Here is a 27350-nt window from a genome sequence, read left to right as displayed (position 1 = left end):
ACCAACAGTTTAGTGCTCTGGGATATCCAACTAAACTGAGCTCATCTTGGTGTGAGGAAACCTATGCTAACTAACCACATGAAGAAATCACATGGAGGGCAACAGGAATCCAGCAGACCCTGAAAACAGACTCCAGACTTATGACCCAAGTCAAGCCATTCCATCAGCCCCTAGCCATCTGAAAGGCCCAGATGACACCACATGTAACAGAAACAAGCTAATCCCTCCAACCACTGCCCACACAGTAGAATCATGAAGAAATAATAAAATGATTGCTAATTTCAGCCGTTAAGTTTTGGGGCTGTTTGTCAGCAATAAATAACCAAACAGTTGGGTTTCAGGCAAAGAATCATTCATAAATAGGTATATAGATATGTATTTGGAGTACCTTTCATACTTTTTGTATTTCCCACGATACAAGGAAGCTGTCCACAATGAAGTATTGTAAAAGAATGACAATTAACGCATGTTTACTGTTTTCAACAAAACCTTTATTCAAAAGAAATGTAGGGGCACCTGGGTGGCTCAGTTGGTTATGTCCAACTTTGGCTCAGGTCATGATCTTGCAGTTCGTGAGTCCAAGCCCCACATCAGGCTGTCTGCTGTCAGTGCAGAGCCCATTTGGATCCACTCTCTCCCTCTCTCTCTGACTCTCCCCCGCCTCTCAAAAATAACTAAACATTAAAAAAAAAAAAAAAAAGAAATGTAAAGGCTTTTTAAACAAATTAATGAATGCTTCTGGATTTTAAAAAGTATTATGAAGTTATATTCCCATATAAATACATTTTTACATGTATTTTTATATTTTCTCAATTTAGTGCGTAATCATGTCTTATGCTGTCTAAAAAATGTACTAATAGGGGCGCCTGGGTGGCGCAGTCGGTTAAGCGTCCGACTTCAACCAGGTCACGATCTCACGGTCCGTGAGTTCGAGCCCCGCGTCGGGCTCTGGGCTGATGGCTCGGAGCCTGGAGCCTGTTTCTGATTCTGTGTCTCCCTCTCTCTCTGCCCCTCGCCCGTTCATGCTCTGTCTCTCTCTGTCCCAAAAATAAATAAACGTTGAAAAAAAAAATGTACTAATAATCAGGTACATAGTGTAAATTGCATATCAATTATAATTCAGTACCATAAATTGCAAGTAATTTCAAAAATGCATACCACAAATGTGTTAAGAATGTGATGTGGCTAAGTTCCTATAGAAACTTTAGCTAAAATTTCCAAACAAGTTTGATACTTACTATATTTAATACAACTTTCCAAAATAGCATTAAAATTTTCTTTAATGTAAAATGATTTCACTTGATTCTGAACTACTTTAATAAACAGAAAGTTGTAAAAATTTAGGTTCAGTTTTAAGAACTTGGTTTTATATGCTTAATATTTACCCCAAAGTAGTTTATATGTCCATATTTCTCTACATCTGAGAAGTGAATCAGGAAGAATATGTTCCTTTGCCTAAGGGTACTCTTTATGAGATCAGCGAAACTATTCTTTTCTTTCCACAGGACATTCAGGCTTGGGAGTCAGTGTAGTTTGACATTTTTAAATCCACTACAGCCTTGGTGCAGCCTAGGCAGAGTTGGGAATTCCAGCATCTATCGAGATAAAAGCAAGGAAAAGTGTAGGGCCAGCCGTGAGCACAGAGTGCCTTAAGGGCTTCTCCTGACTCACCCTGAATGCCTTCCTCCAACATCTGTTTTTTATTTCCTAGAAGCTCTGTTCCATTCAACTGCAAATATACTTGCATTGACCCTAGAAACAGAATGCAGAAATAGAAAGAAACAGATTTCTGTAAAACAATTACTTTCCTGCTCTGCGTCATTGCCATCTTGGGGACCCTACTGATACCACACTCACAAGCTCAAGCATGCAAATAACTGATAGTACAATTTTTTCCAAGGACGGGGACTGTTACATTTGTGGAACCCCTGAGATGTGGGTGCATGACCACAGTAAGAGAGGGAAGCTTAGATCAAGGAGATAATAACAGATACATACAGATGGTCACATACTCTTTCTCATTTTTTGCAACAGCCTCCCTTCCAAATTTCACCCTCCTACCCAGCACCACTCCACTGAGTCCTTAGACTTAAGTGTGCTTTCTGACCCACTGCCTTTTAGGTTCTTATATCTTCCTCTTTGGTGCCCTTAAATTGGAGAATTCCCTTTTTTGGCATCAATAGGCTCATCATCCCATATTTACTTCCCTTTTTTATTTGTCACAATTTTTATCACTCCTCTTCAGTCTCAACTTTGACTTCCATACCAAACACCTAGAAAGAGAAAAATGTCTTTTTGACATTTCACTATTTTTATCTCTCTTCCATCATTTCAAGCCCTCCTGAAATATAACATTTTCCCTAAATCTCTGTAACTGGAATAGAGGCACTGATTCCTCATACCCACCCATCAACATATAAATATTACCCATATACACTCTATATATGCCCTTTACCCCCCACCCCTTCTTTTGCCGACAGTATAAATATTCTGCTAGTTGAATTTATACATTTGTTTTGGTTTATGTGCTCTTGTCATTGCTGCTTTATTCATTCCCTAGGGCATAGGCTAGGACTTTAAAAGCAACAATCATACTTTTCATTATAAAAATAGTACATACTTATTTTTAAAATTTTGGAAAATATGAAAAAATAAAATAGAACAAAAGAATTGAGAAACTCTGAGGAACCAATGATACTCTCTAGTCTTTCCAAGCCAAAATGGTTCTCATCTCTGCTTCTTGTCGGTCTATTTTATTCTTTTTCCTCTGTCCATGAACTGATTTTTTCTACTTCTCCCGGTACCTAAGCCAAATATAGCAACTTCAGCATCATACACATACAGTGAATTTAAGTACTTACAGGGGTCAAGAAGGAGTTCTTATTCCAATCCCTATTCTGTAAATTTCACATAATTATTTTTTGGATAGTTAATACTTGCATATGACATATAAATCCAAAAGATACAACATGGTACATAATGAAAAGTAATTCTTCCTCCCACCTCTGTCCAGAAGCCACTAGTTCCTTAACACAAAAGGGAACAGCTGTTCAGTTTCTTGTATTCTTTCCATAGGTACACAATCATATTTGTTATATAGACTTTTCTCTGCCTTGCTTCCCACCCGCCCCCCACCCCCGCCGCCCCATCTTGACAATGTGCCTTAGATTTTGTTCTGTATCAGTAAATATAAAACTCATTCTTTTTAACTGCTGTAGAGTAGTTCACTTGTTACATGCACAACAATTTATTTAACTAGTACCTTACTAATAGACATTTAAGTTGGTACCAATCTTTTGCTATTACAAACAATGCTGCAATTAAAACTTTCATACACAAGTCCCTCCTATTTATTTTGATTCTTCTTTCAGTTATATGGTCTCTACAATATTTTTTTAAAAGAAAGTCTCATAGGTACCATGGCTTTCATTCATTTTTTTCTTTTTTAAATTTCCTACTTAGTCATGGTCTTTGCTTCCTATATTTTTCTATATAATCTTGAACTTATTTTTCCTTTTGCTTCTGCAGTGATTTGGATTTTGGAATAAAGATGTCTTATTTTTAGTCTACTAATAGTTATCTTTAAACATAATGCTGAGTATGCATTTTTATGATTACAGATTTTAAGAATAAAACTAACTTTTGAGAACTTCCTATTTGCACAGGAAACTTGGCACATTTTCTGCCCAACTTTATCTTTCCGCCTTCTTTTCTGAAAATACTACAATCCTTTTTTTCAAGTTTGACAATATTATCTTCAGGTTTGTAACTACATTTTAACAATTTGATTTATTTCTGTATGTTTGACTTCTATATTTGTTTCCAGTCCTTGTAGAGAATCTGTTTTCTTGCATTTTAATTTTTACTAATTTTTGAGTGGTCTAAAGTAAAACCTTAAATAATTTTAAAATGAAGAACACTTAGGTGAGATCTAGCATATCTCTAACAATGTCTGTTGTTCCTCACACATCAGTGAAAGCATGGATAGGCAGTTTTTTGGGTCCACAAATTTTTGCCTTAAAAATTAATTAGATTTACTCTTTTAGACTTTTTTAGACTTAGTGCTACTGAGGAAATTAGAAGACCAACCTGTGTCTTGCTGCTCTACTGGCAGCATTTTCTTACTTAGCTCTTGTAGGATTCCTGAAATTCAAAACCTTCACTGGGATGATTCTAGAGGTGGATCTCTTGTCATAATTTTATTTTTCCCGAAAAAGAGAACACCTTAAAAGACTCAGGTCTTTCTTTACCCAAGTAAAGTAAAATTTTTGTCTAAGTTTACTGCACATGCTCCGTTTATCTTATTTTCTTCTTTTGGAACAACTCTTGGTAATTAGGATCTCATCTTTGTCCTCACCTCTATTTCTTTGGTCTTCTACATTCTGGGAAAGCTTCTCAAGTTTTTATTCTGAAACACTGATTTGATTTTCTGCACCAAGAAGTCGGCTATATACTGATTCCAGAATGGATTCTATTTGAGTTACTGCATTTCTAAATTTTGGGTTCCTTGAAGCCTTTTCTAGTTTGTTTTCTTCTCACCCTAATCTGTTTTTATTTCAATTTGGCCTGCTCTATTTTTTTTTTATTTTTTATTTTTTTTCAACATTTATTTTTATTTTTGGGACAGAGAGAGACAGAGCACGAACGGGGCAGGGGCAGAGAGAGAGGGAGACACAGAATTTGAAACAGGCTCCAGGCTCTGAGCCATCAGCCCAGAGCCCGACGCGGGGCTCGAACTCACGGACCGCGAGATCGTGACCTGGCTGAAGTCGGACGCTTAACCGACTGCGCCACCCAGGCGCCCCGGCCTGCTCTATTTTTTAATAGCCTGTATTTCATAGACACAGATTTTTTTAAGACATAACTTATATCTAGTATAATGGACAAACATTGTGTGTACAACTCAATAGAGTTTACATAAAATGCACTCATGTGAACAATACTCAAATCAACTATAGAATACTTTCAACACTCCCAACTGTTTCCTCATTCTCCCTATCCATAAATCCCTCACCAAGGTTAATTAATATTCTGATTTCAATCACCATAGACTAATTCTATTACCATTAGGTTAGGTTATGTGTTGGGGTACCTGGGTGGCTCGATCAGTTAAGCAACTGACTTAATTTCAGCTCAGGTCATGATCTCATGATTTGTGGGATTGAGCCCCACATCAGGCTCTGCACTGAAAGCATGGAGCCTACTTGGGATTCTCTCTCTCTCTCTTTTTCTGTCCCTCCCCCACTCATGCTCTCTCTCTTAAAATAAATAGATAAAACTTATAAAAAAAAGGATTAGGTTACATGTTTTAGAATTTCACAGGAATGGAATCATATAGTACATACTTTTTTGTGACTGACTTCTTTAGTTTTATACATTTTGTGACATTTTTTGTTGTAGTAAAATATATATAACATAAAATTTCACATTTTAATCTTAAAAAATTTTTTTAAATGTTTGTTTATTTTAAGAGAGAGAGAGCATGGGAGGGGCAGAGAGAGAGGAGAAGAGAGAAAATCCCAAGCCCAGATGTGGGGCTCAATCCCACAAACTGAGAGATCATGACCTGAGCCAAAATTAAGAGTTGGACACTTAACTGACTGAGCCACCCAGGCACCCCCCATTTTAACCATTTTTAGGTGTACAGTAAAATGATATCAAGTATACTCACATTGTTGTGCAACCATCCATCCATCTCCAGAACTTTCCATCTTTTCAAATTGAAATTCTATATCCATTAAACAACCACTTCCCATTCCCTCATCCTCTGAGCCCTTGGAAACCATTATTCTACATTTTGTCTCTGTGAATTTAACTATTCTAGGTACCTCATACAAGTGGAATCATGTAACATCAGTTCTTTTGTGTCTGACTTATTTCACTTCACATAATGTCTTCATCTATATTGTACCATATGTAAGAATGTCATTCCTTTTTAAGGCTAAATAATATTTCATTATACATATATACTCATATACATATATATTCATTTTGTTTATCTATTCATTCTCAATGGACATTTTTTTTTAAAGCTTTCTAATATTTTTTCCTGTTCCTGTAGTAAATCAGTAGTAGATGAAGATGAAAACTTTTTAAAACCTCTTAGATTATTTCTCTTGTCTTGCATGCAAAAATGTATTCCATGGGGGGGGGTGCCAGGGTGGCTCAGTTGGTTAAGCGTCTGACTTCGGCTCAGGTCATGATCTCCCAGTCCATGAGTTCGAGCCCTGTGTCAGGCTCTGTGCTGACAACTCAGAGCCTGGAGCCTGTTTCAGATTCTGTATCTCACTCTTTCTCTCTCCTCCCCCGCTCATGCTCTGTCTCTCTCTTCTCAAAAATAAATAAACGTTAAAAAAAATTTTTTTTTAATGTATTCCATAGGTCCCACTCCTTTCACAATTTTCTCAACTTGGAGGTGGGAAAAAAATATCTAGGCCCAGAGTTTGAAAAAAGATAAGGTGAGGAGTTTTGCTGTTTACTTCCCTCATCTAACTTAGGTACTGATTGACTCTCCTTCTCTAATAGTCTGTGATTCAATATGCACAGGCCTATTCCAGTTTTTATTGCTTAACAGGCATTTATCTTGTGTGTTTCCTCTGAAATGAAATAGAATCACTTCCTGATTCTCTATTAGAAAGAGGATGTTTAACATAGAGAATTTAACTGTATTGACTCCTCTTTAATGACATTGAGTGGTGAATGTCAGGTCCTCTACCTGACCTGAAATTCTTTACTTTTGAGAGGATTAAATGTACCAAGATATCGATTCTCTTTATCCTAGCTTTACTATGTGCTAGGGATTATAGAAACTGAATTAATTAAGAGAGACACTTATGAAAGGAAGGGACTCTGTTCAGAAGTCTGTTTCCACACAGTGAAGGCCATGGCTGCCTATCTTTCTCATCAGCGAAGCTCTGTGTTCCCAAACTATGGGCAGTAGTGAGGGAAATCATAGGGAAGTATGACACAGAATTCTTTCTACCTATTTTCTGGCTGTTCTTTCCTTCAAAAGATGCTGTGTGCTTGAGATATCAATTCTGTTTCTTAATTTGGCACTATTGAAAATTTAATAATAGGAATATTTCCAGAAATGTCTTTTATGATTGACTTTTAGTCTTTGGGAGTTTGTTGTGCATTTTCATCTTTTGGTACTACTTAGTGAATATTTAATAGAAAGTTGGGAGAAGAACTATTAAATGCTATTATTACTCAGCCATTTTCCTAACCCTGAGGTGTGGGTCCATGATTGTTTGACTTACTTTATATAACCTGGGTATTATAAGACACCCGAGGAAGAGTATCTTCCCCTACTGGCCTGGTACCTTTTTTTTTTTTTTTTTTTTTTAATTTTTTTTCCCAACGTTTATTTATTTTTGGGACAGGGAGAGACAGAGCATGAACGGGGGAGTGTCAGAGAGAGAGGGAGACAGAGAATCGGAAACAGGCTCCAGGCTCTGAGCCATCAGCCCAGAGCCCGACGCGGGGCTCGAACTCACGGACCGCAAGATCGTGACCTGGCTGAAGTCGGACGCTTAACCGACTGCGCCACCCAGGCGCCCCAGGCCTGGTACCTTAAATGCAAGTATTAAAACAATTTGTGTTAAGTATTTGCCATTCTCAAGATTCTCATGAAACACAAATATTCTCCAAAGGGATAAAATAGGTCAGTATCATCTTGGTTTGATAACTAAGTTGTCAACCAAAGCTAGTTTGCTATGGCAGTGTGGGAGAAAAGCACAAAAGCTAATGACAGCTAAAGTATTTTCTAGGATTCAGACCACAACTTTAAATTAGGGAAGCAGAAACACTTTACCGTGGAGCCCTCCCTAGTGCCCCAGGCAATCCCTGACAAGTCCTCAGTACTTCCTATCTAGAGGAGCATCAGAGAAGAGTTGGAAAGCACCATTACCTATGGCCAACTGCTAATCAGTCCCAGGATCTTTACCACAAACTGGTGGCTTTCTATGATTCTTTTTTTGCTTTTTACCAATGTAAATCTTAGTTGTTATGACATGTTATGACACAGTCTAATATGAAAAACAGATAAAAGTGTACTGCTCTAATTGAAGCAGGGAGTGGTTTCAGAGAGTATACCCTCTCCCTACTACTTTGGCCTTGAACAGGCTCTATGGAATGCCTAAAGCTCTGAATAGCACAATTTCTAAATCACTATCCTAGACATCACTAAAGGATGTTTGTGTAAACTACCCACTGAAGAAGAGTATGAGAAAGGGCATCAAGATGTCTCAGCATAACTAGAATGCTTGAATTCTGATTTGGTCAGTTATTTTAAGAATATACTTGATTGGTGTTGTCTATACTTAGCACCCTTACCCTCTTCCTACCCCAGGCAACTATTGAGAGAGTTCCATTGGGATGTGTGATCTCCAAGACCTTACTCTTCCATTATATTAATTTTATATATCATTACAAACATCCTAAAGAAATGTATTTCTTACATCTACTCTCAAAATGTGGCTTCCAATTCTGACCAAATGAGACTGCACCCACTGTGGCCTATCTCTTTGATTACAACTAAAAAGCTCTGGACAAAATACACAAAAACAATGACCTGAGGACTCTTTAAAAAAAAAATTTTTTTTTAATGTTTATTATATTTTTGAAGGAGAGAGAGACAGAGTGTGAGTGGGGGAGGGGCACAGAGAGAGGGAGACACAGAATCGGAAGCAGGCTCCGGGCTCTGAGCTGTCAGCACAGAGCCAGACGCGGGGCTCAAACCCACGAACTATGAGATCATGATCTGAGCCGAAGTCGGACGTTCAACCAACTGAGCCACCCAGGCGCCCCATGAGGACTCTTAAACATAAATGGAAATCAGGCAGATTGTGAAGTGGAGTCAAAACTTGAGAAGCAACACATTTGAGAATGAGTTTTCTGTTCCCTCCCCACCTTTTCTTTTTTTTGTCTTTTCAAAACATTTTTTACTATTAATTTATTTTTGAGAGAGAGAAAGACAGAGTGAGAGCAGGGGAGGGACAGAGAGTGGGACACAGAATCTGAAGCAGGCTCCAGGATCTGAGCAGTCAGCACAGAGCCCAATGTGGGGCTCAAACTCATAGACCTCGAGATCATGACCTGAGCCAAAGTCAAAGGCTTAACCAACTGAGCCACCCATGTGCCCCTCCCCCCCACCCTTTTTCCAGTGGCTTTGTCCCAAGGGTGGGCCCCATGTGCAGAAATGCTCAGCAGCCGTGATATAAGCAGTTAAACCTCTAAAAAGAAATCTCTCCTTTCTGCACAAAAGAACTGGGAAAAGGGGTCTCTGTGGGGGCAGAAAGCATAGGAGGAAACCTGGAAAGAGGTGAAGTAAGGAGGATGCCTTAATACTGTGTAAAAAACTATACCGGATTCTAGTTTATTCTTGAGCTGCATATGCATAGGACAGACCCAAGGCTGCATAGCAAAAGCTTTGAGAATTGAACTAAGAATTAAACCACCAACCAGAGATCAAAGAGAAATAAAGGGAGTCCACCGACACTGAACATCTGCACAGTCATTTCGGGCTGCTCTATGTCTTTATTACCTCAAGGCACGTAGGGATGAGGCCCAGTGACCCTGCAATGATTTATAGACCGATCTCCTCTTTCGACAAGGACAACAATGGAGGTGATCAGGTAGAGAATGGCTGCAATGAGGGCTCGGGAGAAATTAGTCCAAGGCCAGTGAATGAACTGTATCTTGGTGTGTAGATCGCATATGTAAATGACAAAGAATATCTCAGCACAGACCATCTCAACCACCAACAGAGAAGAGTATCCTGGCGTTGAGATGCTGAGCCAGATTAGAATCACCTGGTGCAATATAATCTCAGCAAACAGTAGAATTCCCTTTCTAGTGCACAAGAAGTTGGTGCAGGCAGCCCAGCAGCCATGGGCTGAGAGACGCTCAGACTCCAGCATGGGGAAGTCTGGAGTTCCTGGGGGCATGAAGGATCTGCATTCTTGATGGAGAGTTCTGAGCAAGACGTTGCACACCCTAGTCGTTTGCCTGCTGTCTAGAAAGTGATTTTAAAAACTTATAGTCTGAAGCTAACTGGATTGACCACTTGCTAAAACTTTGATGATAATAATATGATGATGATGATGAATGATGATGATATCCCTTAGAGTATTTTAACAGTATTCATATCTACACAATTTAATATTTAAAAAGTTCAGAATACATTCCAAAATTACCTGATAAGCAAAGAACTAAGAAATGTGACCAATTCTTCAGGGAAAGACAATGAACAGGTGCAAACCCTAAGATGACACAGGTGCTGAAATTATAAGACAAAGACTTTAAAACAAGAGATACTAAAATAAGCTCCGTGAAGTAAAGGTAAACACACATTAAATAAAATTTTTGAAAGGTAAAGTTCTCAGCAAAAAAATTAAATTACAAAAAAACAAAACAAAACAGTTTTAAAACATACAATCTTTGAGGGGCGCCTGGGTGGCGCAGTCGGTTGAGCGTCCGACTTCAGCCAGGTCACGATCCCGCGGTCCGTGAGTTCGAGCCCCGCGTCAGGCTCTGGGCTGATGGCTCGGAGCTTGGAGCCTGTTTCCGATGCTGTATCTCCCTCTCTCTCTGCCCCTCCCCCGTTCATGCTCTGTTTCTCTCTGTCCCAAAAATATAAAAAAAAAAAAAAAAGTTGAAAAAAAAAAACATACAATCTTTGAAATTTAAATTTTACTGGTTGAGTTCAAAAGCAGAAGGAAGATGACAGAGAAAAGAGTGGACTTAAAGATAGATTCTGAAGAACAAAGAGAAAAAAATGGAATTGAATTTCAGGGAGTCATGGGACTATATCAAAAGTCTCACGTTTGTATCTGTCTTTCTCTGTATGACTTATTTCACTTAGCATAACGCTCTCCCATTCCATCCACCTTGCTACAAAAGGCCATATATCATTCTTTCTCATTGCTAAGTAGTATTCTATTGTGTATATAAACCACAATTTCTTTATCCATTCATCAGTTTATGGACATGTAGGCTCTTTCCATAATTTGGCTATTGTTGAAAGTGCTGCTATAAACATGGGGGTATAAGTGCCCTTATGCATCAGCACTCCTGTATCCCTTGGGTAAATTCCTAGCAGTGTTATTGCTGGGTCATAGGGTAGATCTATTTTTAATTTTTTGAGGAACCTCCACACTGTTTTCCAGAGTGGCTGCACCAGTTTGTATTCCCACCAACAGTACAAGAGGGTACCTATTTTTCCACAACCTCTCCAGCATCTGTAGTCTCCTGATTTGTTCATTTTAGCCACTCTGACTGGTGTGAGGTGATATCTCAGTGTGGTTTTGATTTGTATTTCCCTGATGAGGAGAGACATTGAGCATCTTTTCATGTGCCTGTTGGCCATCTCAGAAGACCATGGGGGAGGGGAAGGAGAAAAAAAAAGTTAGAGAGGGAGACAGCCAAACCATAAGAGACTCTTAAAAACTGAGAATAAACTGAGGGTTGATGGGGGGTGGGAGGTAGGGGAGGTGGGATGGAGGGGGGGGTGGGTGATGGGCATTGAGGAGGGCATCTGTTAGGATGAGCACAGGGTGTTGTATGGAAACCAATTTGACAATAAATCTCATATTTAAAAAAAAGTCTCACATTTGTAACAATGGAGTCCTATAAAGAAATTGGTGCAGAAAAAAAAGTGAGGAACCAAAGGCTGAAAAGTTCCCAAATTTGGTGAGAGACATTAACTTGCATATTCAAGAAGTTTAGTTAACAAAAACAGAATAAGCTCAAGGAAAACCACAACCAGACACATTATAATCAAACTTCTGAAAGCTAAATATATACAGAAAAAATCTTAAAAGCAGATAAGGAGGGGCGCCTGGGTGGCGCAGTCGGTTAAGCGTCCGACTTCAGCCAGGTCACGATCCCGCGGTCCGTGAGTTCGAGACCCGCGTCAGGCTCTGGGCTGATGGCTCGGAGCCTGGAGCCTGTTTCCGATTCTGTGTCTCCCTCTCTCTCTGCCCCTCCCCCGTTCATGCTCTGTCTCTCTCTCTGTCCCAAAAATAAATAAACGTTGAAAAAAAATTAAAAAAAAAAAGCAGCTAAGGAAAAATGACATATCACATATAGGAGAACAATGATGTTAACAATGATGGTAGACTTCTCGTCAGAAACCATGGAGGCCAAAAGACAATAGAATGACATTTTTAAAATGATAGGAAAAAATCGTTAACCCAGCATTCTACATTCAGCAAAATATCCTTCAGAAATGAAGGAGACATAATGATATTCTCAGAAGAAGATAAACTAAGTTAGAGAACACATGACCAACTAAAAGAAATGTTAAAGAAAGTTCTTCAGACTGAAGGAAAAGAATACCAGGTGAAACCTGGAACTTTAGGAATGAAAGAAGAATAAAAACAGTAATATCTGGGTAAACATAGAAGACCATTTTTTAAAAAGTTCCTTAAAATATGTGTAATTATTGAAAGAAAAGTTTTCATGTCTGATGGGGTTCTAAATGCATGTTAATTTAGAACAGTGACAACTATGCAATAAAGGGGAGAGATTAAGGGATTTATGTGGTTGTAAATTTCTCATATTACTTAAAATTAAAATATTACTTAAGAAGACTCTGAAATGTTAAATATTTCTACTCTACTATCGAGAGCAGTGGTTCTCAACTTGCAATAGTTTTGCCCATCAGGGGACAATTGGCAGTTTGGAGACAGCCATCACTGGGGGAAATGTGTAACTGGCATCTGGTGGGTAGAGGCCAGAAATGTTGCTAAACGTCCTACAGTGCACAGAACAGCTGTACAGAACAAAGAATTATCTGGTCCAAAATATCAATAGTATTATTGTTGAGAAACTCTTCCCTAGAAAAAAACAGAAAAAGAGAGAGATAGAAATGGAGACAGAGAGAATAACAAAATATAATACATAGAGTGTAATACTCAAACTATTTAAACTATCCAAAAGAAAGCAGAAAAGAGGGGAAAGGGAAACAAAATATACATAGCAAAATAGTAAACCTAAAATCAACCACACCAATAATTATATTGAATGTAAATAGTAAACACACCAATTAAAAGATCAAAGTAGTCCTAGTGGATTAAAAAAAACAACTACATGTTCATCTCAAGAAACCCGGTTTAAATATAAAAACTTAAATAGGTCTGGGGTGCCTTGATGGCTCAGTCGGTTGGGTTGCTGACAACAGCTCAGGTCATGATCTTGCAGTCTGTGGGTTTGAGCCCCACGTCGGGCTCTGTGCTGACAGCTCAGAGCCTGGAGCCTGCTTCTGATTCTGTGTCTCCCTCTCTCTGCCCCTTCCCTGCTTGCTCTCTCTCTGTCTCTCTCTCTCTCTCTCAAAAATAATAAACATTAAAAAAAAAAAACTTAGATGGGTTAAAAGTAAAAGGATAGAAAAGGATGTATTATGCAAACAATAAGCAAAAGGAAGCCAGAGTGACTATTTTAATATCAGACAATGTAAGCTTCAAAACAAGGAATATTATTAGGATAAAAAAGGCCATTAGAGATTAAGAAGATGGTCACTTACCAAGAAGACATAACAATCCTAAGCAGGTACGGTACACACCGCATAAGGAGACTTTACATAAAATACATGAAGCAAAAACTAATCGTGACAAATTTAAATAAAATAATACAAAGTATGTTAATTAACCATAATAAAATTGTATTATAAATCAACAACAGAAAGATAATTTTCTTTTAGTTTTGCATGTGGGTGTCAAATTATTTGATCACCAGTTGCTGAAAAACTATTCACCACTGAATTCTTTGGCAACCTTGTCAAAAATCAATTGACCAATTTGTATGAAACTAAACTCTGTTTTGTTCAATGGATGTACATGTTTTTCCTTTACTAGTATTACACTGTTTAGACAACCGTAGGTTTATAGTAAGTTTGAATCAAATAGTGTGTTTTCCCATTTCAAAATTGTTTCAGCTATTGTAGGTCTTTTGTTTCTGAAGTTTTAGAATCAACTTGCTAATCTCTGCAAAATACTCTGCTGAGATTTTGATAGAGATTACATTAAAACTATAGATTAATTTGGGGAGAATTGATATTCTAAAAAGCCTTCCAATCCATGAATACAGTGTACTTTCTATTTATTTGGGTCCCCTTTTACTTCTTACATCAATAATTTATAATTTTTAGCATATATGTTGTTAGATTATACCTAAATATTTCATATTTTTATACTATCATATAGTTTTCAAATTTCAATTTCTAATAGTTTTTGCTACTTTACAGAAGTAGAATTAATGTTTTCATATTATATGTAAAGTATAATCTTATGACTTTCCTAAATTCACTCATTAGATCCAATAACTGTTTTATACATTCTTTGGCATTCTCTATTTGCTGTCGGTCAATAGAGAGAGATTTCTTTCTTACCTTTCAATATGTATTTATATTATTTCTTTTTCTTGTCTTATTGCAGTGGGTTGGCCCTCTGGTACGATGTTAGATAAAGGCAATGAGGGTGGACATCCTTCCCTTGTACCTCATCATAAAGAAAAGAATTCAGTTGTTCATCATTTTGTGAGTTACAGGTATCCTCTACTAAGATGGGAAGTTTCTTTTTTTTTTTTTTTATTTGATAAGCTTTCTAAAAATTCAAGAATAGATGTTTTTTCTGCATCTCTTGAGATGATTGTGTAGTTTTTCTTTTGTATTGTATTTATATGGGTAAATTACATAGAATGTAAAATATTAAACCAACTTTCCATTCCTTGGGTAAATCCCAAACTTATCATGAAGTATTATCCTTTCTACATATTGCTGGATTCAATTTACAAATATTTTAAAGGTGTTTTTGTGTGTGTGTGTGTCTATGTTTATATTATGTTTATTTCCTTTTCTCTTTTGTTTATATTTTTTGCTTGTTTTATTATGGTAATGCTAGATTTATACAATAAGTTGGGAAGGGTTCCTTTCTCTACCATTTTCTGGTAGAGTTTGTGTGGAATTTATATATCTTTGAGGATTTAAAAGAATTTTTTAATGTTTATTATTTATTTTTAAGAGAGAGAGAGACAGAGTGAGATAAAGTCTACGTGGAGTTCCACTCTGAGCATGGTGTCTGCTTGGGATCTTCTCTCTCTCTCTCTCTCTCTCCCTCTGCCTCTCTCTCTCTCTCTCTCAAAATAAATAAACATTTTTCAAAAAAAAAATAAATATTTATTTTTGAGAGAGAGAGAGAATCCCAAGGAAGCTCCATACTGTCAGTGCAGAGCCTGATGTGGGGCTCCAACTCACAAACTGTGAGATCATGACCTGAGCCAAGATCAAGAGCCAGATGCTTAACTGACTGAGCCACTCAGGCACCCTGGTACTTGGTTTATTTTAGAAATGTGTTGTTTAACTTCCAAATATTTGAGGATTTTACTCATATCTTTCTATTGTTTTCTTGCTTATTTTGTTCTGGTCAGCTAACATACTGTGTATGTGAATTTTTCTCCAACTGATTTTATCTACTGTGGTAAAAGATACATAAAAAATTTTACCATTTTAATAATTTTTAAGTGTACAATTCAATGACTTTACACACATTTGCAATGCTATGTAACTATCACCACTGTCTATTTCTAGAATTTTAAAAATTATTTCAAATAGAAACTCTTAACCTATTAAACAAAAACTTCCTTCCCCCCAGTCTCTTGCAACTCTAGCCTACTTTCTGTCTCTATGAATTTGCCTATTCTTGTATGGTTTGAATTCTTTAAATTTGTTAAGATTTGCTTTATGGTCCAGACTATGGTCTATTTTGGTAAATGTTCCATATACATTTGAAAAAATTATTATGCTGATGGTAGAATATTCTATAAATGTAAATAGGATCAAGTTGATTGATGGTATTGTTCTTTTATATTCTATTGGTTTTTTATTAAATTGTTCTATTGATTTCTAAGAAAGAAGTATTGATACCTCCTTATATAAATGTGGAATTTTCCGTTTAGTTCTATTAGTTTTTGCTTCATATATTTTGATGCCCTCTTGTTAGGTGCATACACATTTAGGATTGTTACATCTTTTTGATGAGTTACCTATTTCTTTTTTTTTTTTTTAATGTTTATTTATTTACTTTGAGAGAGAAAGAGAGAGCATGAGCAGGGGAGGGGCAGAGACAGAAGGAGAGAAAGAATCCCAAGTAGGCTATGTGCTGTCAGCACAGAGCCCAATAGGGCTCTCAATCCCATGAACCAATTCCAAGAACATGACCTGAGCTGAAATCAAGATTCGGATGCTCAACCGACTAAGCCACCCAGGTGCCCAGAGTAATCCATTTCTGATTATGTAATGTCTCTCATTATCCTTGCTAATACTTATCTTTCCAAATCTTCATTATAAGCTCTCCAGATTCATAAACTGGAATTACTCCATCTCATAGTCTCAAGTCACATATCTTCCCTGCTCCACCCAGTGATATATCTTAATTTGATTTTGTGAGATAACTACAGTAGTTTACATGTTTCTAAAAACAGAACTATTTGGCTTGCAGAACAAATTGAGAGTTGTGTGGCGACTGAAACATATGCCCTCCAAATACAAGGTAATCTCACATTAGCAAAAGAAAAATTTTAGAAAGCATTCTATGGTGGTTATTTGAAATAGTAGATTGAATGAATTGAAATCCTATTTAGGACACCTTATTGTGTTTTATCTTACATTTTGGGACCTCTGGCCTGTTTCCTTGTCCTGTATTCCCTCCTAACTAATGTTCTAGTAAACATCAGAGGGACTGAGCATCAGAGTGACCCCTAATGCCAGAGTACACACATTCCCACTCCCTAAATGCCAAGCTAAATTCCTGAGGGAGCCAGGATCGACTTAATATCTATTTCCAGATTATAGAATAGTGGAGAGTTTTGTAAGGTTGGTTTGAGTCCTCACAAGGCAGCATTGGCCATCATAGTTTGCTGTGTCAATGTGTAGGAAATAGTATCTCCTTGCCACCTATACATGACCATTATTTCCCCAGCATGGGACTTTTAAAAAAATCACTAACCCAGAAAACAACTCTTAACTGCCTAGAGAAAGGGAAAATTATCTTTCTTGTGATTCATCAGAAAAGTTAAATGATGAAAATGGGGAGTATCCTTTCTGAGTCTCAAATTTTTCATCTGGAATATGGGAATTATGATAATGCCTGCCTCAGATATTGCTGTGAGAAACAAATAAGATAATTGATAAGAAATAATTTAATAAACTATAAAACTCTAATATTGGTTATTAATATTGCTTTTTATAGTACCAATAAGATTTATTACCTTAATAACCTAGTTTTAACTGGGAAAGATGATGTCTTCTTTTAGCTTATATTTCTTTCAAATTCCTTTTTCACTTTATGAAAAGAAGCAGTTGGCATTTCAGCAAATTTTTTCTTTCAGTTTTGTTGAAATATGATTGGTATATAGTATTGTATAAGTTTGAGCATATAGCAAAATGATTTGACTTACACATATTGCAAGCAAATTATTACTATTATTTTTTAAGTTTATCTATTTATTTTGTGAGATAAAGAGAGAGAGCAAGGGGCAGAGAGAAAGGGAGAGAGAGAATCCGAAGCAGGCTCTGTGCTGTCAGCATGTAGCCAGACACAGGGCTCCATCTCTCGAACCAAGGCAAGGAAGGCTCAATCCCAGGAACCATGAGATCATGACTTGAGCTGAAATCAAGAGTTGACTTTTAACTGACTAGGCCACCCAGGCACCCCATAAGCAAATTATTTTTAAAACTCCTTTATCCTTTATATTAATTCCTCTGCTTTCTATTTTCAACAAAATGATTCAATCTGTCCATATCATTTTCAATGAATCCATGTCCACTTAAAGGTATTTTAAGAAGACAAAATATTTCCATGAACATACATGGTACATCTTATCTTTCAAAGACTAAATTTGAAAAGCTAAATATCTTTCCTTAGCTATTTCTAAAATATGTCACCCCTATATACCAGTCTTCAAGTTCTCAGAATTCATATTCAATCATCACTATAGCTCAAGATATATATATATATATATACATATGTATATATATATACACATATACATATATACATATATACATATATACATACATATACACATATACATATATATATATATATATATATATATATATATATATACACATGCATATATGTGTATAAAACTTCTGTTTCAGATAAGGCCAGCTAGAATACAGTCTTACTGTATAATACAGCTTTTTAGTCTATGCAAAGCATAGTATTTTTCCTAAAGTGGGCCTAATGCAGGGCTTGAACTCATGACCCTGAGATTAAGACCTGAGCTGCGATCAAGAGTCAGACATTCAACTGACTGAGCCATGCAGGCACCACCCATAGTACTTTTTTTCTATTGCGGCATAATTGACACATAATATCCCATTAATTTCAGGTGTACAACATAGTGATTCAGTATTTTTTACACATTAAAAAATGATCCCCGTGATAAATCTAGTTACTATCTGTTACCATACAAAGTTATTGAAATATTATTGACTATATTCCCTATCCTATATATTACATCCCCATGACTTCCTTATTTTATTACTAGAAGCTTGTACCTCTTAGTCCTCTTCACCTATTTTACCCTGCAAAGCATAGTTTAAAGTCTCTGCACATACAGTGTATGTGTTTTTTTGAAATATGAGTTTGACAAAAAAAATAATGAATTGCTTACATTATTCAGAATAACTTAAAGATTTTAGTGGGTTCAACATCATATTTTTGAACACCATGTACTGACATGAACACCTGTTTATAGAATCTGTAAGAAACACTGTTGAAAGCATAATCTAAAAAAAAATTTTTCTTTATTTTAAAGTTCTCCAAATCAGCTTGCCTATTTGGAATTAATTTTGATTGGGATTTTCTTCGCAAATATAAAGAGTAAAATGTTTTCGATTATTTGATTATCTCAACTACTTGCACTCTAAATAAATGAGTTTTATGCATTTTCACTGAATAGGTAATTAGGAAAGGGAGAATGCATTCATAATGACCAAGAATTGGCATTTGTGAAAAATAAAAACACAATTATTTATAAGTGAATTGTTCATTTCGCTATTGAGTTTCTCACTATTACAATGTAATTATCTGATTTCTAAATAGAAGCATTCCAAAAGATTAAAAATTTTAATTATAAGTACTTTTTAACTTTTTTTGTAAAGAGACAAATACAAGTTTTTCACAAAGATATATTATTTATTTTAAACTTCATAAATTATATGGAATAAAATGTCAGAAAGGTGTTGGATAAATGTAATAACAGTTAATATTTGTAACTGTAATGAATATTTATTATGTTTATCAATGTTTAGTAAGCCCTTATTATGTACCTTGTATATTTCTAGAATTTTATCTGATTATCTCATTTTAATTATCATAACCCTCTGACAGATCTCCATTTGAAGATAAAGACACATTGAGCCTCAGAATATTATTTAACTTATACATGTCAAGAAGCTAGTATATGACAGAAGCATAATTTGAACAAGGTCTCTGACTTCATAGTCTGTGAATTTGCTTGTGTTTAAGTGTATTTGTGTATGTGTCTCTATCTTAATATACAAGTAAAGACTCTGTACTATTTTCAGTTGTATTAAAAGAGGAAGCTAAAAAAATTTTCCTTCCTCTAGTATCTAGTATGAAGGACCAAATATTTATATAATTTTTAGGGTTTTTCAAAAATATACAGTGTGTATAGTTATACTGCATATCTCATGAGTATATGTATGTTTTTATAGTTCTTATGCCTTGAAGGAATATTCTTATCTGATATTTTAATAGAAGTATGGTATCCTCTAACATTATAAAGGTATGAAAAATTTGAAAAACCAAACCATTTCAGTGGCTAAGAAATCACATACAGACATGCCGTAAAACGTACTAAATAACTCACAATAGCAGTTTTAAATATCTTCATTTTTGAAAAAAGTTTGATAGATTTCATTTTTTAGAACAGTTTTAGATTCACAGAAAAAATGAGTGGAAAGTACAGTAAGTTCCTATAATTATATCCCTGCCCCTAAATACAGGTGTTCCTCCACTTAACACCTCTACCCCTAGTAGTACATTTGTTACAATTGATGAACCAACAGTGACACATCATTATCGCCCAAAGTCCATAGTTAACATTAGGGTTCTGTCTTAATGTTTTACATTGTATGGGTTTGGACAAATGTATAATGACATGTATTCACTATTATAGTATCATACAGAGTAGTTTCACTGCCCTCAAAATTCTGTGTTATGCCTATTCAAGCCTCTCTCCCTCATAACCACTGACATCACTGACATTTTTACTGTCCCCCTCCATATTTTTGCCTTTTCCAGAATGCCATATGGTTGGAATCACATAGTATGTAGCCTTTTTGGATTGGCTTCTTTCACTTAGTACTATGCATTTAATTCACCTCCATATCTTTTCATGGGTTAATAGCTCTTTGTTTTTAGTGCTGAATAATATTCCATTGCCTGGATGTACTACTGTTTATCTATTCACCTACTAAAAGACATTGGTTGCTTCCAAGTTTTGACAGTCATGAATAAAACTACTAAAAGCATCTGTGTGGATATAAATTTTCAACTCCTTTGGGTAAATACCAAGGAATGTGATTACTGGATTATATGTTGAGTATGTTTAATTTTATAAGATACTGTCAAACTGTCTTCCAAAGTGGCTGTACTATTTGCATTCCACCAGCAGTGAGTGAGAGCCGTTGTTGATCTATATTCACGTCAGCATTTGATGTCATCAGCATTCCACATTTTGGCCATTTTAACAGGTGTGTGGTGGTATCTCATCATTTCTTCAATTTTCAATTGCCTACTGACATACACTGTTGGGCATCTTTTCATTTATTTATTTACCATTTGTGTATCTTCTTTGGTGAGATGTCTGTTTAGGTCTTTTGCTCACTTTCTAATTGGATTGTTCACTTTCTTACTGTTGAGTTTTAAGGATTCTTTGTATATTTTGGGTAAGAGTCCTTTAGCAGATATTTTACAAATATTTTCTTCCATTTTGTGACATGTCTGTTCATTCTGTTGTCATTGTCTTTCTCAGAGTAGAAGTTTTTAATTTCACTGGAGTCCAGCTTGTCAATTATTCATTTCATGGATCATGCCTCTGGTGTCTTATCTAAAAAGTCATTACCATACCAAGATCATTGATTTTCTCCTTTGTTCCCTTCTAGGAATTTTATAGTTATTTTACATTTTATATTTACATGAGATCCTTTTTTTAAAAGTTTATTCATTTATTTTGAGAGAGAAAGAGAGCACACATAGGGGAGGAGCAAAGAGAGGGGCGTGAGAGAGAATCCCAAGCAGACTCTGCACCACCAGCACAGAGCCTGATGTGGGGCTTGAATTCATGAGTGATGAGATCATGCCCTGAGCCTAGGTCAAGATCCAGGCACTTAACTGACTGAGCCACTCAGACGCCCCTACACAAGAACCTTTTTGCGTTAATTTTTATGAAGGGTGTAAAGTCTGTGTCCAGATTCATTTTTGTGTGTGTGGATTTCCAGTTGTTCAAGGGCCATTTGTTGACAAGACTATCATGGCCCCTATTTTACTGCCTTTGCTCCCTTGTCAAAGATCAGTTGACTATGTTTTTGGGCTTTCTATTCTGTTCCATTGATCCGTTTGTCTATTTTTCTACCAGTACCAAACTATCTTGAATATTTTAGCTCTATAGTTGGTGTTTTATTGTTTTTTAGAGAGAGCAAGAACAGGAGTGAGAGGCAGAGGAGCAAAGGGAGAGAGAGAGAGAGAGAGAGAGAAGGAGAGAGAGAGAAAGTGGATCTTAAGCAGGCTGTACACCCAGTAGAGCCTGACTGGTTCTCGATCCCACAACCATGGGATTGTGACCTGAGCTGAAATCAGGAGTCAGATGCTTAGCAGACTGAGCCATCCAGGCATCCTTGACTTGTGTTTTAGATCATTTACATTCAATGTGATTATTGTTATTTTAGGACTTAAATGTGCCATTTCATTTTTTGTTTTGTGTTTATTGTCTTTTTGTTTTGCTTCTCTGTGTTCTTTTTTTTTCTGCTTTCTAATGGGTTACTTGAACAATTTTTATAATTCCATTTTTATGTATGTGTGGTATTTTTTTGCATATATCTCTTTGTATAGGCTTTTTTAGTGATTATTCTAGGTATTACATTTTATATGTGTACAACTTTTCACAGTTTACTGGTGTTGACAATTTACCAGTTCAAAAAAAGTACAGAAACCATGCTTATTTTTATATCCTTTTACCCTCCCAGTTTTAATGCAATTGTCTTAAATATTTCCTTTACATACATTTAAAAAAATTTTTTTTAATGTTTACTTATTTTTGAGAGAGGGAGAAAGAAAGAGCACAAGCAGGGAAGGGCAGAGAGACAGGAAGACAGAGTCCGAAGCAGGATCCAGGCTATGAGCTGTTAGCACAGAGCTCGACGTGGGGCTCAAACCCGTGAACAATGAGATCATGACCCAAGCTGAAGTCGGACACAATCAGCTGACCTACCCAGGCGCCCCTCCTCTACATACATTTAGAACTACACCAGGCATTGAGATATCATCCAGGGTAGGCCTGACCAAATCAGGAGAGACTTTGAAAGAAGATACAGATGATAAACATTAGAGATAACATTCCCACTGGTCTGTTACCTATGAGGGCCCTTGGGGAGCTTAAAGTGGTCCCACACCAACACCTAGCAAGAAAACAGTGATCTCTGTCTTACAACTACAAGAAAGTGAATTCTGCCAACAGCTTGAATGATCTTGGAAGAGGACTCCAAGCCTCAAGTGAGAACCATAGCCACAGCCAACACCCTCACCTCATTTCTGCCCAGTGAGGTCCTGAGCAGAAGAACCAGCTAACCTATACCAGGACTCCTAATCCATCGGAACTGTGAGATAAATTTGGTTTTGCTTTAAACTGCTAAATGTGTGGCAGTTTATTACACAGCAATAGAAAACTGGTACACAGATCTTGCTTTTGAGCTTTGGTAGGTCCAACTAGAGCGGCTTTGAATCCATGGCTAATTTTGTCCCACTACTGAGGCAAAACCTTTCTGGCCAATATTCTGTTAGTTAGGAGGATTTCTACTCTGGAATCAGGACAAGGAAGTATTTCCATCAATGGATTCACTCCAGGGATTATTCCCTTTAAACCTTTTGGTTGTTCTTTCCCCAGCCTCAGATAGTGTCTTCACATGTAAATGTTAATCAGTACTCAGCTGAAGACTCCAGGGGAAAATCTTTTCAGTCTCTGGAGTTCTTTCTCTTTGTAGCTCCAGTATATTTTGTTGTAAACAATAGGCACCTGGTCTCCTGAGACTCCTGGCTCCCCTCAACCCAGGGAAACAAGCAGGCCCTGCCTAAGTTTCCTTCTCCTTGAATCATGGCCTGGAAATTCTCTCTAGGTAAGTTGAGCCAATCATGAGGCTCATGTTACTTGTTTTCCACTTTGCATCTGTCATTATCCTTTGTTACCTGTGTATAATATCTTGAAACCATCATTTCATATATTTTATGAAATATGAAATTTCCAGTTGCTTCAGGTGAGAGGATAAATCTGGTTCCTGTTATTCCATCTTAGCTGGAAGCAGAATTGCAGTGCTGCACTGTGTACTTTTAAATTTTGATGTCTTTGCTCACAGTGTTCTGTCTTCTACCTTATCCACTTGGTGAGCTCCTCATTATCCCAAGGACAGGTCAAATGTCACCTTCTCTATAGAATCTAATCCTGATATTCAGGAATAAATAACCATGCTCTCCTTTGTGCTCCCATGGGCCTTACTGTATCATGTTTCTACTCTGAGATGCATCAGATTATATCCCAACTGCTTGAGTAGATATCTCACTTTTCCTTTTGGGATATGAAAGGAAATGGCTTCCATTGAATTGACATTGCCTGAATCCCAACAAATCAGACCCATGCTAGGGTTGAGGCTACAATGATGAAAAGATATGTTCCATTAAAGAATTCGTAGCCTAAAGAAAGGGTATTCTCTTAAGCCAATAAGCAATTCCAGTGCCAGAAGAGAACAGTATATACAAGATGCTGTGTGCTATGTGTAGGAAGAAACATCACGAAACAGAGGAGTCCACCTAAGCATCACAGGTGCATTATTCCTCCATCTGAAACTTGAGGGCTAAGTAGGAATCTATAGGTAAGAGGCTAATTAAAAGAAATTCTACACTGGGTTATCAATGGGTCAAAATCCAGAGAGATGTGGAGAACCTGGTATGCTTGGATAAGTGCAAATAGTTTTAGCATTTGTAAATGTTTAGAAAAAGTAAACTAAAGCCACTTTATCCCTCAATATTTATTGAGTGCCTATTCTGTGCCATGCTCTGCTAGATTCTTGGGCTGTACTGATGAGCAAAAAGAGGTACAATCCCTTGGTAGCTAATGGCCAGCATCAATTGCTGTATTATCTAATATGGAATGTATATGTAGAAAAAAATAGCATCTAATTATCTTATCAAGGCAAACCAAGTAGTTCCTATGTTGCAAACACATGAAGTAGAAATTGCAGGTTGAGTTTTTCTTCAGCACACTATTAGCCTACTTCTCATCACCAGTGGCCTAGGCATCTGCCCTGCGCTTAAGGAATACAAACTAATGCTAATATAAGTTTCATCAGCACATAGAAATGAAGGGCAGAAGGAAGGAAGTAAAGAGGAAGGAAAGCAAGTCTGTTGCCCCCAGAGACAATTAAAAACATTTTTTTTCTATCTCCTGTTTTCTTATGTATTATCCATGCTACTCTTTTTATTAGTCCATTATATTTAGTTCAGTTAAGTACTGGCCTAGGATGATATTAAACAGACTATGTTTCACATTGCTGACATTCTCTTCTACCTACAGAGACCCGAATTCATAGACAGTGGGTTTCTCATGGGAAGTTAATTGCAATTTTGAGAAGCAATATGGCTTAGTGAATTTAGAACAAACAAATCTAGAAGAATAAGGGGTTGGAGGTGGGGGTATCTAGGGATAGGGGAATCTGTTAGACCCTGTTACTGATGGATTACTATTTTCTGAGCATTGCACATGTGTTTCAAATAGATCTCAAGAGGCATTTGTATATCATTTTTAAAAGGGGGAGAGGGAGAAGAGTTTGATACTTTCTGCTCTGATCTCGTTGAGATGCTCTTTTTTTTTTTTTTTTTTTTTTTTTTTTTTGTCTAATGTATTCTTCCTCAAAAGGGCAGAATCCAGGCCTGATGCAGTGTGAGAGAAGGGGTTAGTCTATTCTATAAACTGTTAGAGAGATTTAAAAAATAGGCAATCTAATTGACTCATACATGGCTCACAGCCATATAAATGCTTGCAAAATTGCTTCTTGCGCAGCAGTAGTGACCACAAAGAAGCAGAAGTAAAATGGAAGTAAGTGAGATGAGAACTCTTAGGAAATCCTTAACAGGACTTTAAAACTTTTGTTAAACCTGTGTTTAACTTTGTGAGGAACTATCCTTCAGAAAACCAAATAAATTTCAATGAGCATACTGCAAGTCAAAATTCACATACTTGCCTACAAAATAATACATCTCGGTGTAAAAGTTTGTTTCTACCAAATACATTGCCTTTCAGAACCAACTGCTGCCGAGAAACAATTTTTTTTCAAGAAGAACTGTGACTACATGGTTACTAGGAGATTTGTAATCTGCTTTAAACATGTTACTAAAATAGAAGTTGACATAATGACTGAATTTGCTGTTTACATTTAATTAAAGGCATTGCTTAAAATAAAATATATTTGGGCACTTATCTAAGCTGTCAGCAATGTACATATATATAACTTTCTCTATTTTCACTTTTTTAAAATTGAAGCATAGTTTACATACAATATATGTTAGTTTCAGGTGTACAACATACCTGTATTCACTTTTAACAAAAACGTTCTTGTCTTCTTCAAGACTCTACCTTTATATTGGTTGGCTTTATCTGTGATTACTTCCTCCTTTCTCTCTGTATGCTTTGCTGAAAGTTCCCTCATACCATCACTCAGTATCATTTGTTTTTTCCTTGTCAATCATACTCCAGAAAAAGTCTTTCATCTGTTTGTGTTTTCCTTTTACTAATTAATTAAATGTAATCTGCTGAAATACAATATAAGTCATTTGTAGCTTTAATATCTAGATTGGTCACCAACTTGGAAGCAGGAAATCATTTCCTTCTGTCTAAGACTTCATTCTAAAAGCCTGTTGTCATAATGATAACAATATAGTTACTCAACATGTTCTTTGTTATGAACAATTATCTCCACAGTTACCAAAGACATTTTTCAGGCATCCACTTGAATTTTTAAACTAATTTTATGATTTGTTTCATTACTCTCCTATGTTAGTTTTTACCGATTCCTGGAACCTAATATCATCATATTAAGTCTAAATGAAAACTGAACCTAATATCATCATATTAAGTCTAAATGAAAACTGAATTTTTTTAGAAACTAAACTAAGAGCTGAGATTCATTATTAAAGTGGGATTTCTTTCTTTCTTTCTTTCTTTCTTTCTTTCTTTCTTTCTTTCTGTCTTTCTTTAGCTTCTGGTGATTTAGTTATGCAAAACTGAAAAACACTTTGTGTGTGTGTGTGTGTGTGTGTGTGTGTGTGTGTGTGTGTGTGTGTGACTTACCAGGCTATACCAACCAATAAAAGGGTCAAGGTCAAGGCATTCAAAAGGGATAGATGTTTTATTTAAGTATTTTATTTCTTGCTACGCAATAATAAAATTATATACATACACACACACACACACACACACACACACAAATGAGGAGAAAAAAAATACTGTTTCTCAATATACTTTATTCCAAATTTTGAAGGTAGATGTTCTTTTAGGAGAGATCTCTTTGAGGTTCAATTTTACTGAGAATGTATTGAAAAGTAATAGGTTCTCAACTGGCAACACCGAAATTTCCAATTCATCTAGCTCTCTAAAAACATGTTTGATCTAATATTGAACATACCACTCCTGAATTGAAATTCATCACTTGCTTGGATGGTACCTACTATTTTTGTACATCTCTAGAGTTGTAGAGAAGGCAATGATGATTCACTATGATTAGAATAATTTCTGGCCCAATTAAATAAATGTGGAAAGGTGAAAAAATGGAAAAAGACAAAGTGGAAGGGATCTTTTAAAAGAGGGTAAGGGATGGGATGCCTGGGTGGCTCAGACAGTTGGTCATCAGACTCTTGATTTGGGTTCAGGTCATGATCTCGTGGTGGTGGGATCAAGCCCCGCATTGGGCTCCATGCTGAGTGTGGAGCTTGCTTGGGATTCTTCCTGCCCCTCTCCTCCTTGTGCTTGCTGTCTCTCACTCAAGAAGAAAGAAA

General features: G+C 36.4%; 1 long non-coding RNA gene across 1 annotated transcript; it reads right to left on the bottom strand.

Annotated features, from left to right (window-relative positions):
- Positions 1-637: 637 nt before the first annotated feature.
- LOC121033117 (uncharacterized) lies at positions 638-26175 on the bottom strand. Its single transcript, XR_005791711.1, has 5 exons — positions 25885-26175; positions 14390-14498; positions 2862-3026; positions 1386-2273; positions 638-674 (listed from the first exon to the last, which is right to left on the bottom strand). It is a non-coding gene; the product is annotated as an uncharacterized LOC121033117 (long non-coding RNA).
- Between the last annotated feature and the right edge of the window lie 1175 nt (positions 26176-27350).

Source organism: Herpailurus yagouaroundi, unplaced genomic scaffold (assembly GCF_014898765.1).
Source record: "Herpailurus yagouaroundi ecotype Mexico unplaced genomic scaffold, PumYag 142, whole genome shotgun sequence".
Classification (NCBI taxonomy): domain Eukaryota; kingdom Metazoa; phylum Chordata; class Mammalia; order Carnivora; family Felidae; genus Herpailurus; species Herpailurus yagouaroundi.
The sequence above is the reverse complement of the archived record's forward strand: the minus strand, read 5'-3'. Positions and strand labels throughout refer to the sequence as shown.